The sequence below is a fragment of the Salmo trutta genome, chromosome 8, assembly GCF_901001165.1.
Source record: "Salmo trutta chromosome 8, fSalTru1.1, whole genome shotgun sequence".
Taxonomy (NCBI): domain Eukaryota; kingdom Metazoa; phylum Chordata; class Actinopteri; order Salmoniformes; family Salmonidae; genus Salmo; species Salmo trutta.
The window spans coordinates 51,117,056-51,135,921 of record NC_042964.1 but is presented as its reverse complement, the minus strand read 5'-3'; the positions used below and the strand labels follow the sequence as shown (position 1 = coordinate 51,135,921).

General features: G+C 40.8%; 1 pseudogene; it reads right to left on the bottom strand.

Annotated features, from left to right (window-relative positions):
• LOC115199183 (plexin-B2-like) overlaps positions 1-18,866 on the bottom strand; it is a 213,584-nt pseudogene that overhangs the window by 24,379 nt on the left and 170,339 nt on the right.

Sequence of the window (18,866 nt, the reverse complement as noted above, 5' to 3'; positions counted from 1 at the left end):
TTCCTCTACCACTTTGTCTAGCTGGAGGATGGTCCTAAAGGACTGGGTCTCAGAGGACCTGTTCACCGCTGGACTGTCAAACAGCAGCACAGTGTCGTTCTTATGTACGGCATACTGGATAAACTGGAGAGGGTGGGAAGGAGAAGGGGGCAGAGAGAGAGAGAAAAGAGAGAGGAGAAGAGAGAGAAGAGAGGAGAGAGATTAAAATATTTCATTGAATTTCATTCCTTGCAGGAGTCTGTGTTTAGTCTCACAGAGAAGTCTGTAGTCACAGACAAAAACATAAAACTCACTGAGTCACTGTTGACATACTAGCTACCTGCCATGGATAACACCACAGCAACAGTACTGTACACTAGGACATGCTAGCTACCTGCCATGGATAATACCACAGCAACAGTACTGTACACTAGGACATGTTACCTACCTGCCATGGATAATACCACAGCAACAGTACTGTACACTAGGACATGCTAGCTACCTGCCATGGAAAATACCACAGCAACAGTACTGTACACTAGGACATGCTAGCTACCTGCCATGGATAATACCACAGCAACAGTACTGTACACTAGGACATGCTAGCTACCTGCCATGGATAATACCACAGCAACAGTACTGTACACTAGGACATACTAGCTACCTGCCATGGTTAATACCACAGCAACAGTACTGTACACTAGGACATGCTAGCTACCTGCCATGGATAATACCACAGCAACAGTACTGTACACTAGGACATGCTAGCTACCTGCCATGAATAATACCACAGCAACAGTACTGTACACTAGGACATGCTAGCTACCTGCCATGGATAATACCACAGCAACAGTACTGTACAGTAGGACATGCTAGCTACGTGCCATGGATAATACCGCAGCAACAGTACTGTACACTAGGACATGCTAGCTACCTGCCATGAATAATACCACAGCAACAGTACTGTACACTAGGACATGCTAGCTACCTGCCATGGATAATACCACAGCAACAGTACTGTACACTAGGACATACTAGCTACCTGCCATGGATAATACCGCAGCAACAGTACTGTACACTAGAGAGATTCGAATACACTACTGGCAGGAAACAGACAACTTGTGGAATGGTCTACTAACCTGGACTGTAGTAGTGTATAATAGGAGTGGACTCTAGAATGATAACATGTAGTGTATAATAGTAGTGGACTCTAGAACGATAACATGTAGTGTATAATAGTAGTGGACTCTAGAACGATAACATGTAGTGTATAATAGGAGTGGACTCTAGAATGATAACATGTAGTGTATAATAGGAGTGGACTCTAGAATGATAACATGTAGTGTATAATAGTAGTGGACTTTAGAACGATAACATGTAGTGTATAATAGTAGTGGACTTTAGAACGATAACATGTAGTGTATAATAGTAGTGGACTCTAGAACGATAACATGTAGTGTATAATAGTAGTGGACTCTAGAACGATAACATGTAGTGTATAATAGTAGTGGACTCTAGAATGATAACATAGTGTAGTGTATAATAGGAGTGGACTCTAGAACGATAACATGTAGTGTATAATAAGAGTGGACTCTAGAATGATAACATTAGTTGTAGTGTATAATAGTAGTGGACTCTAGAATGATAACATGTAGTGTATTGTATAATAGTAGTGGACTCTAGAATGATAACATATAGTGTATTGTATAATAGTAGTGGACTCTAGAATGATAACATGTAGTGTATAATAGTAGTGGACTCTAGAATGATAACATGTAGTGTATTGTATAATAGTAGTGGACTCTAGAATGATAACATGTAGTGTATTGTATAATAGGAGTGGACTCTAGAATGATAACATGTATTGTATAATAGTAGTGGACTCTAGAATGATAACATGTAGTGTATAATAGTAGTGGACTCTAGAATGATAACATGTAGTGTATAATAGTAGTGGACTCTAGAATGATAACATGTAGTGTATTGTATAATAGTAGTGGACTCTAGAATGATAACATGTAGTGTATTGTATAATAGGAGTGGACTCTAGAATGATAACATGTATTGTATAATAGTAGTGGACTCTAGAATGATAACATGTGGTGTATTGTATAATAGTAGTGGACTCTAGAATGATAACATGTGGTGTAGTGTATAATAGTAGTGGACTCTAGAATGATAACATGTAGTGTATTGTATAATAGTAGTGGACTCTAGAATGATAACATGTATAATAGTAGTGGACTCTAGAACGATAACATGTATTTTATTGTATAATAGTAGTGGACTCTAGAACGATAACATGTATTTTATTGTATAATAGTAGTGGACTCTAGAATGATAACATGTAGTGTATTGTGTGAGTAGTGTGTAGGTCCCGTGTGGCTCAGTTGGTAGAGCATGGTGTTTGCAACGCCAGGGTTTTGGGTTCGATTCCCACGGGGGACCAGTACGAAAATAAATAAAAATTAAATAAAAATATAATAAATAAATAAAATACAATTTTTAAAAAATGTATGAAATGTATGCATTCACTACTGTAAGTCTCTCTGGATAAGAGCGTCTGCTAAATGACTAAAATGTAAAGAAATGTAAATGTGTATTGATAACATTAGGTGTATTGTGTGAGTAGTGTGTATTGTATAATATTAGTGGACTCTAGAATGATAACATGTATTGTATTGTATAATAGGAGTGGACTCTAGAATGATAACATGTGGTGTATTGTATAATATTAGTGTACTCTAGAATGATAACATGTAGTGTATTGTATAATAGGAGTGGACATTAGAATGATAACATGTAGTGTATAATAGGAGTGGTCTCTAGAATGATAACATTAGGTGTAGTGTATAATACGAGTGGTCTCTAGAATGATAACATTAGGTGTAGTGTATAATAGGAGTGGACTCTAGAATGATAACATGTAGTGTATAATAGGAGTGGACTCTAGAATGATAACATTAGGTGTAGTGTATAATAGGAGTGGTCTCTCGAATGATAACATTAGGTGTAGTGTATAATAGGAGTGGACTCTAGAATGATAACATGTATTGTATAATAGGAGTGGTCTCTAGAATGATAACATTAGGTGTAGTGTATAATAGGAGTGGACTCTAGAATGATAACATGTAGTGTATAATAGGAGTGGTCTCTAGAATGATAACATTAGGTGTAGTGTATAATAGGAGTGGACTCTAGAATGATAACATGTAGTGTATAATAGTAGTGGACTCTAGAATGATAACATGTAGTGTAGTGTATAATAGGAGTGGACTCTAGAATGATAACATATTGTATAAGTAGTGAGCAGTGTGCACTAACCTCAATGGGAGGGGACTGAGAGAAGTCATCAGCAGAGGGCAGCACCTTCATGGAGGCTCTCTGGACGAGGTCAAAACCACTGCCCACACACACGATCCTCCTGCCTCCACTGAAACACCAGACAACACACACGTCAGCTCTCAATAAAACACAACTCTACTGCAACTCTCTGTTGGCTGGGCTCCCTGCTTGTGTCATCAAACCTGTGCAACTCAGCAGAACGCTGCAGCCCCCATGATGTTCAACCTTCCTAACTTTTCCCATGTCCCTGCTCCTCCGCACACTCCACTGGCTTCCAGTCAAAGCTTGAATCCACTATAATGCCATGATACTTACCTACGGAACAGCAAGAGGAACTGTCCCTCCCTACCTTCAGGCTATGTTCAAACCCTACATCCCAACACTCCATTCTGCCACCTCAGGTCTCTTGGCTCTCCCACCCCTATGGGAGGGCAGCTCCCGCTCAGCCCAGTCCAAGCTCTACTCTGTCCTGGCACCCCAATGATGGAACCAGCTTCCTCCTGAAGCTAGAACAACAGAGTCCCTGCCCGTCTTCCTCCTGAAGCTAGGGCAACAGAGTACCTGCCCGTCTTCCTCCTGTTGCCAGAACAACAGAGTACCTGCCCGTCTTCCTCCTGAAGCTAGAACATCAGAGTACCTGCCCGTCTTCCTCCTGAAGCTAGAACAACAGAGTACCTGCCCGTCTTCCTCCTGAAGCTAGGACAACAGAGTCCCTGCCCGCCTTCCTCCTGAAGCTAGGACAACAGAGTACCTGCCCGTCTTCCTCCTGAAGCTAGGACAGCAGAGTCCCTGCCCGTCTTCTGAAAACATATTTTGTGAACCAACACTCGCCTTGACTCTTTTCTCTCTTACTAGCTTGGACTGTGAAGGTATAGACAGAGGAAACATGTACTTCCAGTACTATGACTGATATGTGGTTGTCCCACCTAGCCATCTTAAGATGACTGCACTAACTATGTGGCTCTGGATAAGAACATCTGCTAAATGACAAATGTAATGCTCCTGCCTCCACTGAAACACTAGACGACGACACCATATATCAGGGTCTTGTTAGGAAGCACAAAACAGGAGAAACCTTTTGAAATGTTTTGAAAGAGGGAGACACTACCTGAATGTGTCCAATAAGAAACTGTCATTTCATTATCCGCTTCAAACTGATTTGCATTCAACCCAACCATCGCTTAAAGAAAAAGAGGTGCTTTGATTTCAACACTCTCTGGAACATTGTTCCTGGATTCTACTCACCACACGAAGCTGTTCTTGGGGCTGTAGTCAGTGAGTTTGGGGTTCTCAGAGTACTGGAAGGAGCCAGGGACGTCCTTGGTGGTGCTCTTCCCATATCTCATTGAGACACTCAGGGTCTCCGATGGAACCTTTTGTCCCTTGTATACACCTGTCTCACAGGTGATCTCACTGCCAAACGACAACCTGCGGGAGAAACAGGGACAGAGAGCATTATGGGACAGGTCAAACAGGGGTTGTAGTGTTGAGGGGAGAGATGGTAATCTCAAAAGAACAACAAGTCAAACACAATTACCCTATGGCTAATATATTTTAGAGGTCAGCCTTGAGAGAACAATTGAATAGGACATGACTTAGGCAACCTGTCCAGACAGCAAACTGCAGGGGTTGGAAGACTCAAGTGTGATCATCCTTACACTTTACAGGGCGTTCCACCCACGGTGACAATGACATCATCCTTGTTTGCCGTATCCAGGTGTTTCCCAGAGATGGTGATGACTGTTCCCCCGGCCGCAGGGCCCGTAGAGGGGGAAACTTTCTCAGGGATGGGGTCCTGGAGGGGATAAGAGATGAGACATCAGTGATAAGGTAACATACTTAGGTCCTGGAGGTTTTCCTGACTGCATGACCTGACAAGGAAAAACTATTGTCCTGACCTTTAACATACTGTATTGTTATTTATCAGATGCTTTCATCCAAAGTGTTTTACAGTTTAACACACTGTGTATACATGTACTGTACTATATACTGCATGTGTCCCATGACAATAAACTCGGGTGTTACAAACACCAGTTCAGAGCCCACAGTCTTAACAGCCCAGAGTCTTAACAGCCCAGAGTCTTAACAGCCCAGAGTCTTAACAGCCCAGAGCCCACTGTCTTAACAGCCCAGAGCCCACTGTCTTAACAACCCAGAGTCTTAACAGCCCACAGTCTTAACAGCCCAGAGCCCACAGTCTTAACAACCCAGAGTCTTAACAGCCCACAGTCTTAACAGCCCAGAGCCCACAGTCTTAACAGCCCAGAGTCTTAACAGCCCAGAGCCCATGCTCTAACAACAACTCAGAGCCCATGCTCTAACAACAACTCAGAGCCCATGCTCTAACAACAACTCAGAGCCCATGCTCTAACAACAACTCAGAGCCCATGCTCTAACAACAACTCAGAGCCCATGCTCTAACAACAACTCAGAGCCCATGCTCTAACAACAACTCAGAGCCCATGCTCTAACAACAACTCAGAGCCCATGCTCTAACAACAACCCAGAGCCCATGCTCTAACAACAACCCAGAGCCCATGCTCTAACAACAACCCAGAGCCCATGCTCTAACAACAACCCAGAGCCCATGCTCTAACAACAACCCAGAGCCCATGCTCTAACAACAACCCAGAGCCCATTGTCTAACAACCCAGAGCCCATTGTCTAACAACCCAGAGCCCATTGTCTAACAACCCAGAGCCCATTGGGACCACCAGTTAGACCTCATGTCACATCCCATTCACATTTACTGGTTTATCATCACAACAGCAGCAGCCCAGCTACTGAACACAACTTAGTACTTTATCACCACAACACAGCTACTGAACACCACTTAGTACTTTATCACCACAACACAGCTACTGAACACCACTTAGTACTTTATCACCACAACACAGCTACTGAACACCACTTAGTACTTTATCACCACAACACAGCTACTGAACACCACTTAGTACTGTTTGCTGAGAAAATACTGGGAGTAGACAGCCAGTTCTGGAGCAGACAAACTTAAAACAGCAGAGCGAGAGAGAGAGAGCGAGAGCGAGAGAGAGACAGCGAGAGACAGCGAACGAGAGCGAGAGCGAGAAAGCGAACGAGAGCGAGTGAGAGACAGCGAACGAGAGCGAACGAGAGCGACAGCGAACGAGAGCGAGTGAGAGACAGCGAACGAGAGCGAGTGAGAGACAGCGAACGAGAGCGACAGCGAACGAGAGCGAGTGAGAGACAGCGAACGAGAGCGAGTGAGAGACAGCGAACGAGAGCGAACGAGAGCGACAGCGAACGAGAGCGAACGAGAGCGACAGCGAACGAGAGCGACAGCGAACGAGAGCGAGAGCGAGAAAGCGAACGAGAGCGAGTGAGAGACAGCGAACGAGAGCGAACGAGAGCGACAGCGAACGAGAGCGACAGCGAACGAGAGCGAGAAAGCGAACGAGAGCGAGTGAGAGACAGCGAACGAGAGCGAACGAGAGCGACAGCGAACGAGAGCGAGTGAGAGACAGCGAACGAGAGCGAACGAGAGCGACAGCGAACGAGAGCGAGTGAGAGACAGCGAACGAGAGCGAACGAGAGCGACGGCGAACGAGAGCGACGGCGACCGAGAGCGACGGCGAACGAGAGCGACAGCGAACGAGAGCGACAGCGAACGAGAGCGACAGCGAACGAGAGCGACAGCGAACGAGAGCGACAGCGAACGAGAGAGACAGCGAACGAGAGAGACAGCGAACGAGAGCGAGAGAGACAGCGAACGAGAGCGAGAGAGACAGCGAACGAGAGCGAGAGAGACAGCGAACGAGAGCGAAAGAGACAGCAAACGAGAGCGAAAGAGACAGCGAGCGAGAGAGAGAGAGAGACGGCGAGCGAGAGAGACGGCGAGCGAGAGAGAGAGAGAGACGGCGAGCGAGAGAGACGGCGAGCGAGAGAGACAGCGAGCGAGAGAGACGGCGAGCGAGAGAGACAGCGAGCGAGAGAGACAGCGAGCGAGAGAGACAGCGAGCGAGAGAGACAGCGAGCGAGAGAGACAGCGAGCGAGAGAGACAGCGAGCGAGAGAGACAGCGAGCGAGAGAGACAGCGAGCGAGAGAGACAGCGAGCGAGAGAGCGAACAAGAGCGAGACAGCGAACAAGAGCGAGACAGCGAACAAGAGCGAGACAGCGAACAAGAGCGAGACAGCGAACAAGAGCGAGACAGCGAACAAGAGCGAGACAGCGAACAAGAGCGAGACAGCGAACAAGAGCGAGACAGCGAACGAAAGCAAGAGAGAAAATGAGAGCAAACGAGAGCGAGTGAGAGAGAGCAAAAGAATGTTATGTTCCCTAGAAAATCTGAAGCATTGATCAAATCTATAATAAATCAAAATAGCTTATCAAGCTCAGTACATTCTCATGGGGACATTGTTATTTTGGCAGAAACAAACAAACAAGAAAATATGAACCCCAAAATAAATGAGTGTAGATATTTACCATAAAGTAAAATAGGCTCCCAGTATAGATGTTTTTGATTAAATGCATATACTCTCTTCCACTGTTAAATTCTGTTTTCTTTCAACAGATGCTATTCTGAATTCTAAGAGCATCTTCGAAGAACTAAGTAGATTGATGAACGTGGAGATGTAAAACCAGCAGAGAGAGACTAACATAGTGGCTGTATGAGCACTGAGCAGAGCTTTAACCACACTAAGAGCCATGTACAGAATGAAACGTCAGATCACTCCTTCACAGTGTGGGGCCTAACAACAGTTAGGATTCATGTTGGGGTAAAGAATGGCCCTGTAACTGCATGAAACGTACCCTATAGGTGAAGAGGACCTCTGAACGTCCTGTCCTGCCCCCCTCCACCTCTACCTCCACTACCCCCTGGTTGATGGGCCCTGGGGGGTCCAGTGAAGCTGAAGACTGGACCGGACCGATCTCACACACAACACTGGAGAAGACACAGAACAGCTGGGGTAAGACAAAGGCCCGGGTTTCTCCACCACACACAAAAACAAACATACTGTACATTGAAATGTTGTGTTTAATGAAATATGTTATTCACTGGACATAAAAGTACATTACAGGCAGGGCCGGTCCTTGCCGTTCTGGCGAGACCAAAAAAATGCCACCCCCCTTCACAAACCTAGAATAGTCCCAGTAAGCAAAATTATGTTGAAAAGACATCTAAAATAAGTATTTTCTAGACGTTTAAATCAGGTTCATTTTCGGTTGTGAATTAAAGTTGAGACGTACAGTAGCAGTCAATAGTTTGGACACACCTACTGTACTCATTCAAGGGTTTTTCTTTATTCTACATTGTAGAATTATAGTGAAGACATCAAAACTATGAAATAACACATATGGAATCATGTAGTAACCAAAAAAAGTGATAATCAAAATATATTTTAGAAAGACGCCTAATCCTGCCTAATGAGCGGACCGGCCGTGATTACAGGGATGTGACTCTGCCCCCCCACTATCACTATACCTGGTGGAGACAGAGTATCTGTCCCCCTGGTGAACACAGTCCACTCCAGCCACCGTCACCTTCTTAATGTCCTCCTCCTTTATGCCCAGGTTAGACCCTTTAATGGTCACCACTATCCCGCCTTTCAGAGGCCCGAAACGAGGGATGATCTGGGGATTAGAGAGAGAAGGGATGATTTAGATGAGTGTGGTAGATTAATATAAAATATAAAGGTCAGTGCCATCAGTGTGTATATAGTAGGAAACGGTCATTACAGTAGTAGTTCAGTGTGTATATAGTAGTGAACAGTCGTTACAGTAGTAGTTCATCAGTGTGTATATAGTAGTGAACGGTCGTTACAGTAGTAGTTCAGTGTGTATATAGTAGTAAACGGTCGTTACAGTAGTAGTTCATCAGTGTGTATATAGTAGAGAACAGTCGTTACAGTAGTAGTTCATCAGTGTGTATATAGTAGTGAACGGTCGTTACAGTAGTAGTTCAGTGTGTATATAGTAGTGAACAGTCGTTACAGTAGTAGTTCATCAGTGTGTATATAGTAGTAAACGGTCATTACAGTAGTAGTTCATCAGTGTGTATATAGTAGTGAACAGTCGTTACAGTAGTAGTTCATCAGTGTGTATATAGTAGAGAACAGTCGTTACAGTAGTAGTTCAGTGTGTATATAGTAGTGAACGGTCGTTACAGTAGTAGTTCAGTGTGTATATAGTAGTGAACAGTCGTTACAGTAGTAGTTCAGTGTGTATATAGTAGTGAACAGTCGTTACAGTAGTAGTTCATCAGTGTGTATATAGTAGTAAACGGTCATTACAGTAGTAGTTCATCAGTGTGTATATAGTAGTGAACGGTCGTTACAGTAGTAGTTCATCAGTGTGTATATAGTAGTGAACAGTCGTTACAGTAGTAGATCAGTGTGTATATAGTAGTGAACAGTCGTTACAGTAGTAGTTCAGTGTGTATATAGTAGTGAACAGTCGTTACAGTAGTAGTTCAGTGTGTATATAGTAGTGAACGGTCGTTACAGTAGTAGTTCAGTGTGTATATAGTAGTGAACAGTCGTTACAGTAGTAGTTCATCAGTGTGTATATAGTAGTGAACGGTCATAACAGTAGTAGTTCATCAGTGTGTATATATTGGTGAACGGTTGTTACAGTAGTAGTTCAGTGTGTATATAGTAGTGAACGGTCGTTACAGTAGTAGTTCAGTGTGTATATAGTAGTGAACGGTCGTTACAGTAGTAGTTCAGTGTGTATATAGTAGTGAACGGTCGTTACAGTAGTAGTTCATCAGTGTGTATATAGTAGTGAACAGTCGTTACAGTAGTAGTTCATCAGTGTGTATATAGTAGTGAACAGTCGTTACAGTAGTAGTTCATCAGTGTGTATATAGTAGAACGGTCGTTACAGTAGTAGTTCAATGTGTATATAGTAGTGAACGGTCGTTACAGTAGTAGTTCAGTGTGTATATAGTAGTGAACAGTCGTTACAGTAGTAGTTCAGTGTGTATATAGTAGTGAACGGTCATTACAGTAGTAGTTCAGTGTGTATATAGTAGTGAACAGTCGTTACAGTAGTAGTTCAGTGTGTATATAGTAGTGAACGGTCGTTACAGTAGTTCAGTGTGTATATAGTAGTGAACGGTCGTTACAGTAGTAGTTCAGTGTGTATATAGTAGTGAACAGTCGTTACAGTAGTTCATCAGTGTGTATATAGTAGTGAACAGTCGTTACAGTAGTAGATCAGTGTGTATATAGTAGTGAACGGTCGTTACAGTAGTAGTTCAGTGTGTATATAGTAGTGAACGGTCGTTACAGTAGTAGTTCAGTGTGTATATAGTAGTGAACAGTCGTTACAGTAGTAGTTCATCAGTGTGTATATAGTAGTGAACAGTCGTTACAGTAGTTCATCAGTGTGTATATAGTAGTGAACGGTCATAACAGTAGTAGTTCATCAGTGTGTATATATTGGTGAACGGTCGTTACAGTAGTAGTTCAGTGTGTATATAGTAGTGAACAGTCGTTACAGTAGTAGTTCAGTGTGTATATAGTAGTGAACGGTCGTTACAGTAGTAGTTCATCAGTGTGTATATAGTAGTGAACAGTCGTTACAGTAGTAGTTCATCAGTGTGTATATAGTAGTGAACAGTCGTTACAGTAGTAGTTCATCAGTGTGTATATAGTAGTGAACAGTCGTTACAGTAGTAGTTCAGTGTGTATATAGTAGTGAACAGTCGTTACAGTAGTAGTTCAGTGTGTATATAGTAGTGAACAGTCGTTACAGTAGTAGTTCAGTGTGTATATAGTAGTGAACAGTCGTTACAGTAGTAGTTCAGTGTGTATATAGTAGTGAACGGTCGTTACAGTAGTAGTTCAGTGTGTATATAGTAGTGAATGGTCGTTACAGTAGTAGTTAAGTGTGTATATAGTAGTGAACGGTCGTTACAGTAGTAGTTCAGTGTGTATATAGTAGTGAACGGTCGTTACAGTAGTAGTTAAGTGTGTATATAGTAGTGAACGGTCGTTACAGTAGTAGTTCAGTGTGTATATAGTAGAACAGTCGTTACAGTAGTAGTTCATCAGTGTGTATATAGTAGTGAACAGTCGTTACAGTAGTAGTTCATCAGTGTGTATATAGCAGTGAACGGTCGTTACAGTAGTAGTTCATCAGTGTGTATATAGTAGTGAACGGTCGTTACAGTAGTAGTTCAGTGTGTATATAGTAGTGAATGGTCGTTACAGTAGTAGTTCATCAGTGTGTATATAGTAGTGAACAGTCGTTACAGTAGTAGTTCAGTGTGTATATAGTAGTGAACGGTCGTTACAGTAGTAGTTTAGTGTGTATATAGTAGTGAACGGTCAATACAGTAGTAGTTCAGTGTGTATATAGTAGTGAACGGTCGTTACAGTAGTAGTTTAGTGTGTATATAGTAGTGAACGGTCAATACAGTAGTAGTTCAGTGTGTATATAGTAGTGAACGGTCGTTACAGTAGTAGTTCAGTGTGTATATAGTAGTGAACAGTCGTTACAGTAGTAGTTCATCAGTGTGTATATAGTAGTGAACAGTCGTTACAGTAGTTCATCAGTGTGTATATAGTAGTGAACGGTCATAACAGTAGTAGTTCATCAGTGTGTATATATTGGTGAACGGTCGTTACAGTAGTAGTTCAGTGTGTATATAGTAGTGAACAGTCGTTACAGTAGTAGTTCAGTGTGTATATAGTAGTGAACAGTCGTTACAGTAGTAGTTCATCAGTGTGTATATAGTAGTGAACGGTCATAACAGTAGTAGTTCATCAGTGTGTATATATTGGTGAACGGTTGTTACAGTAGTAGTTCAGTGTGTATATAGTAGTGAACGGTCGTTACAGTAGTAGTTCATCAGTGTGTATATAGTAGTGAACAGTCGTTACAGTAGTAGTTCATCAGTGTGTATATAGTAGTGAACAGTCGTTACAGTAGTAGTTCATCAGTGTGTATATAGTAGTGAACAGTCGTTACAGTAGTAGTTCAGTGTGTATATAGTAGTGAACAGTCGTTACAGTAGTAGTTCAGTGTGTATATAGTAGTGAACAGTCGTTACAGTAGTAGTTCAGTGTGTATATAGTAGTGAACAGTCGTTACAGTAGTAGTTCAGTGTGTATATAGTAGTGAACGGTCGTTACAGTAGTAGTTCAGTGTGTATATAGTAGTGAATGGTCGTTACAGTAGTAGTTAAGTGTGTATATAGTAGTGAACGGTCGTTACAGTAGTAGTTCAGTGTGTATATAGTAGAACAGTCGTTACAGTAGTAGTTCATCAGTGTGTATATAGTAGTGAACAGTCGTTACAGTAGTAGTTCATCAGTGTGTATATAGCAGTGAACGGTCATTACAGTAGTAGTTCATCAGTGTGTATATAGTAGTGAACGGTCGTTACAGTAGTAGTTCAGTGTGTATATAGTAGTGAATGGTCGTTACAGTAGTAGTTCATCAGTGTGTATATAGTAGTGAACAGTCGTTACAGTAGTAGTTCAGTGTGTATATAGTAGTGAACGGTCGTTACAGTAGTAGTTTAGTGTGTATATAGTAGTGAACGGTCAATACAGTAGTAGTTCAGTGTGTATATAGTAGTGAACAGTCGTTACAGTAGTAGTTCATCAGTGTGTATATAGTAGAGAACGGTCGTTACAGTAGTAGTTCACCAGTGTGTATATAGTAGTGAACAGTCGTTACAGTAGTAGTTCATCAGTGTGTATATAGTAGTGAACGGTCATAACAGTAGTAGTTCATCAGTGTGTATATATTGGTGAACGGTTGTTACAGTAGTAGTTCAGTGTGTATATAGTAGTGAACGGTCGTTACAGTAGTAGTTTAGTGTGTATATAGTAGTGAACGGTCAATACAGTAGTAGTTCAGTGTGTATATAGTAGTGAACAGTCGTTACAGTAGTAGTTCAGTGTGTATATAGTAGTGAACGGTCGTTACAGTAGTAGTTTAGTGTGTATATAGTAGTGAACGGTCAATACAGTAGTAGTTCAGTGTGTATATAGTAGTGAACAGTCGTTACAGTAGTAGTTCATCAGTGTGTATATAGTAGAGAACGGTCGTTACAGTAGTAGTTCACCAGTGTGTATATAGTAGTGAACAGTCGTTACAGTAGTAGTTCATCAGTGTGTATATAGTAGTGAACGGTCATAACAGTAGTAGTTCATCAGTGTGTATATATTGGTGAACGGTTGTTACAGTAGTAGTTCAGTGTGTATATAGTAGTGAACGGTCGTTACAGTAGTAGTTCAGTGTGTATATAGTAGTGAACAGTCGTTACAGTAGTAGTTCATCAGTGTGTATATAGTAGTGAACAGTCGTTACAGTAGTAGTTCATCAGTGTGTATATAGTAGTGAACGGTCGTTACAGTAGTAGTTCAGTGTGTATATAGTAGTGAACGGTCGTTACAGTAGTTCAGTGTGTATATAGTAGTGAACGGTCGTTACAGTTCATATAGTAGTGAACAGTCGTTACAGTAGTTCATCAGTGTGTATATAGTAGTGAACAGTCGTTACAGTAGTAGATCAGTGTGTATATAGTAGTGAACGGTCGTTACAGTAGTAGTTCAGTGTGTATATAGTAGTGAACGGTCGTTACAGTAGTAGTTCAGTGTGTATATAGTAGTGAACAGTCGTTACAGTAGTAGTTCATCAGTGTGTATATAGTAGTGAACAGTCGTTACAGTAGTTCATCAGTGTGTATATAGTAGTGAAAGGTCATAACAGTAGTAGTTCATCAGTGTGTATATATTGGTGAACGGTCGTTACAGTAGTAGTTCAGTGTGTATATAGTAGTGAACAGTCGTTACAGTAGTAGTTCAGTGTGTATATAGTAGTGAACAGTCGTTACAGTAGTAGTTCATCAGTGTGTATATAGTAGTGAACGGTCATAACAGTAGTAGTTCATCAGTGTGTATATATTGGTGAACGGTTGTTACAGTAGTAGTTCAGTGTGTATATAGTAGTGAACGGTCGTTACAGTAGTAGTTCATCAGTGTGTATATAGTAGTGAACAGTCGTTACAGTAGTAGTTCATCAGTGTGTATATAGTAGTGAACGGTCATAACAGTAGTAGTTCATCAGTGTGTATATATTGGTGAACGGTTGTTACAGTAGTAGTTCAGTGTGTATATAGTAGTGAACGGTCGTTACAGTAGTAGTTCATCAGTGTGTATATAGTAGTGAACAGTCGTTACAGTAGTAGTTCATCAGTGTGTATATAGTAGTGAACAGTCGTTACAGTAGTAGTTCAGTGTGTATATAGTAGTGAACAGTCGTTACAGTAGTAGTTCAGTGTGTATATAGTAGTGAACAGTCGTTACAGTAGTAGTTCAGTGTGTATATAGTAGTGAACAGTCGTTACAGTAGTAGTTCAGTGTGTATATAGTAGTGAACGGTCGTTACAGTAGTAGTTCAGTGTGTATATAGTAGTGAATGGTCGTTACAGTAGTAGTTAAGTGTGTATATAGTAGTGAACGGTCGTTACAGTAGTAGTTCAGTGTGTATATAGTAGAACAGTCGTTACAGTAGTAGTTCAGTGTGTATATAGTAGAACAGTCGTTACAGTAGTAGTTCATCAGTGTGTATATAGTAGTGAACAGTCGTTACAGTAGTAGTTCATCAGTGTGTATATAGCAGTGAACGGTCGTTACAGTAGTAGTTCATCAGTGTGTATATAGTAGTGAACGGTCGTTACAGTAGTAGTTCAGTGTGTATATAGTAGTGAATGGTCGTTACAGTAGTAGTTCATCAGTGTGTATATAGTAGTGAACAGTCGTTACAGTAGTAGTTCAGTGTGTATATAGTAGTGAACGGTCGTTACAGTAGTAGTTTAGTGTGTATATAGTAGTGAACGGTCAATACAGTAGTAGTTCAGTGTGTATATAGTAGTGAACGGTCGTTACAGTAGTAGTTCAGTGTGTATATAGTAGTGAACAGTCGTTACAGTAGTAGTTCATCAGTGTGTATATAGTAGTGAACAGTCGTTACAGTAGTTCATCAGTGTGTATATAGTAGTGAACGGTCATAACAGTAGTAGTTCATCAGTGTGTATATATTGGTGAACGGTCGTTACAGTAGTAGTTCAGTGTGTATATAGTAGTGAACAGTCGTTACAGTAGTAGTTCAGTGTGTATATAGTAGTGAACAGTCGTTACAGTAGTAGTTCATCAGTGTGTATATAGTAGTGAACGGTCATAACAGTAGTAGTTCATCAGTGTGTATATATTGGTGAACGGTTGTTACAGTAGTAGTTCAGTGTGTATATAGTAGTGAACGGTCGTTACAGTAGTAGTTCAGTGTGTATATAGTAGTGAACAGTCGTTACAGTAGTAGTTCATCAGTGTGTATATAGTAGTGAACAGTCGTTACAGTAGTTCATCAGTGTGTATATAGTAGTGAACGGTCATAACAGTAGTAGTTCATCAGTGTGTATATATTGGTGAACGGTCGTTACAGTAGTAGTTCAGTGTGTATATAGTAGTGAACAGTCGTTACAGTAGTAGTTCAGTGTGTATATAGTAGTGAACAGTCGTTACAGTAGTAGTTCATCAGTGTGTATATAGTAGTGAACGGTCATAACAGTAGTAGTTCATCAGTGTGTATATATTGGTGAACGGTTGTTACAGTAGTAGTTCAGTGTGTATATAGTAGTGAACGGTCGTTACAGTAGTAGTTCATCAGTGTGTATATAGTAGTGAACAGTCGTTACAGTAGTAGTTCATCAGTGTGTATATAGTAGTGAACAGTCGTTACAGTAGTAGTTCATCAGTGTGTATATAGTAGTGAACAGTCGTTACAGTAGTAGTTCAGTGTGTATATAGTAGTGAACAGTCGTTACAGTAGTAGTTCAGTGTGTATATAGTAGTGAACAGTCGTTACAGTAGTAGTTCAGTGTGTATATAGTAGTGAACAGTCGTTACAGTAGTAGTTCAGTGTGTATATAGTAGTGAACGGTCGTTACAGTAGTAGTTCAGTGTGTATATAGTAGTGAATGGTCGTTACAGTAGTAGTTAAGTGTGTATATAGTAGTGAACGGTCGTTACAGTAGTAGTTCAGTGTGTATATAGTAGAACAGTCGTTACAGTAGTAGTTCATCAGTGTGTATATAGTAGTGAACAGTCGTTACAGTAGTAGTTCATCAGTGTGTATATAGCAGTGAACGGTCATTACAGTAGTAGTTCATCAGTGTGTATATAGTAGTGAACGGTCGTTACAGTAGTAGTTCAGTGTGTATATAGTAGTGAACAGTCGTTACAGTAGTAGTTCAGTGTGTATATAGTAGTGAACAGTCGTTACAGTAGTAGTTCAGTGTGTATATAGTAGTGAACAGTCGTTACAGTAGTAGTTCAGTGTGTATATAGTAGTGAACGGTCGTTACAGTAGTAGTTCAGTGTGTATATAGTAGTGAATGGTCGTTACAGTAGTAGTTAAGTGTGTATATAGTAGTGAACGGTCGTTACAGTAGTAGTTCAGTGTGTATATAGTAGAACAGTCGTTACAGTAGTAGTTCATCAGTGTGTATATAGTAGTGAACAGTCGTTACAGTAGTAGTTCATCAGTGTGTATATAGCAGTGAACGGTCATTACAGTAGTAGTTCATCAGTGTGTATATAGTAGTGAACGGTCGTTACAGTAGTAGTTCAGTGTGTATATAGTAGTGAATGGTCGTTACAGTAGTAGTTCATCAGTGTGTATATAGTAGTGAACAGTCGTTACAGTAGTAGTTCAGTGTGTATATAGTAGTGAACGGTCGTTACAGTAGTAGTTTAGTGTGTATATAGTAGTGAACGGTCAATACAGTAGTAGTTCAGTGTGTATATAGTAGTGAACGGTCGTTACAGTAGTAGTTCATCAGTGTGTATATAGTAGAGAACGGTCGTTACAGTAGTAGTTCACCAGTGTGTATATAGTAGTGAACAGTCGTTACAGTAGTAGTTCATCAGTGTGTATATAGTAGTGAACGGTCATAACAGTAGTAGTTCATCAGTGTGTATATATTGGTGAACGGTTGTTACAGTAGTAGTTCAGTGTGTATATAGTAGTGAACGGTCGTTACAGTAGTAGTTCAGTGTGTATATAGTAGTGAACAGTCGTTACAGTAGTAGTTCATCAGTGTGTATAGTAGTGAACAGTCGTTACAGTAGTAGTTCATCAGTGTGTATATAGTAGTGAACGGTCGTTACAGTAGTAGTTCATCAGTGTGTATATAGTAGTGAACAGTCGTTACAGTAGTAGTTCAGTGTGTATATAGTAGTGAACGGTCGTTACATTAGTAGTTCAGTGTGTATATAGTAGTGAACGGTCGTTACAGTAGTAGTTCAGTGTGTATATAGTAGTGAACAGTCGTTACAGTAGTAGTTCATCAGTGTGTATATAGTAGTGAACAGTCGTTACAGTAGTAGATCAGTGTGTATATAGTAGTGAACAGTCGTTACAGTAGTATTTCAGTGTGTATATAGCAGTGAACGGTCGTTACAGTAGTAGTTCATCAGTGTGTATATAGCAGTGAACGGTCATTAAAGTAGTAGTTCAGTGTGTATATAGTAGTGAACGGTCGTTACAGTAGTAGTTCAGTGTGTATATAGTAGTGAACAGTCGTTACAGTAGTAGTTCATCAGTGTGTATATAGTAGTGAACGGTCGTTACAGTAGTTCATCAGTGTGTATATAGTAGTGAACGGTCGTTACAGTAGTAGTTCAGTGTGTATATAGTAGTGAACAGTCGTTACAGTAGTAGTTCAGTGTGTATATAGTAGTGAACAGTCGTTACAGTAGTTCAGTGTGTATATAGCAGTGAACAGTCGTTACAGTAGTAGTTCATCAGTGTGTATATAGTAGTGAACAGTCGTTACAGTAGTAGATCAGTGTGTATATAGCAGTGAACGGTCGTTACAGTAGTAGTTCAGTGTGTATATAGTAGTGAACGGTCATAACAGTAGTAGTTCATCAGTGTGTATATATTGGTGAACGGTCGTTACAGTAGTAGTTCAGTTTGTATATAGTAGTGAACAGTCGTTACAGTAGTAGTTCAGTGTGTATATAGTAGTGAACAGTCGTTACAGTAGTAGTTCATCAGTGTGTATATAGTAGTGAACAGTCGTTACAGTAGTAGATCAGTGTGTATATAGCAGTGAACGGTCGTTACAGTAGTAGTTCAGTGTGTATATAGTAGTGAACGGTCATAACAGTAGTAGTTCATCAGTGTGTATATATTGGTGAACGGTCGTTACAGTAGTAGTTCAGTTTGTATATAGTAGTGAACAGTCGTTACAGTAGTAGTTCAGTGTGTATATAGTAGTGAACAGTCGTTACAGTAGTAGTTCATCAGTGTGTATATAGTAGTGAACAGTCGTTACAGTAGTAGTTCATCAGTGTGTATATAGTAGTGAACGGTCGTTACAGTAGTAGTTCATCAGTGTGTATATAGTAGTGAACGGTCGTTACAGTAGTAGTTCATCAGTGTGTATATAGTAGTGATCGGTCGTTACAGTAGTAGTTCAGTGTGTATATAGTAGTGAACGGTCGTTACAGTAGTAGTTTATCAGTGTGTATATAGCAGT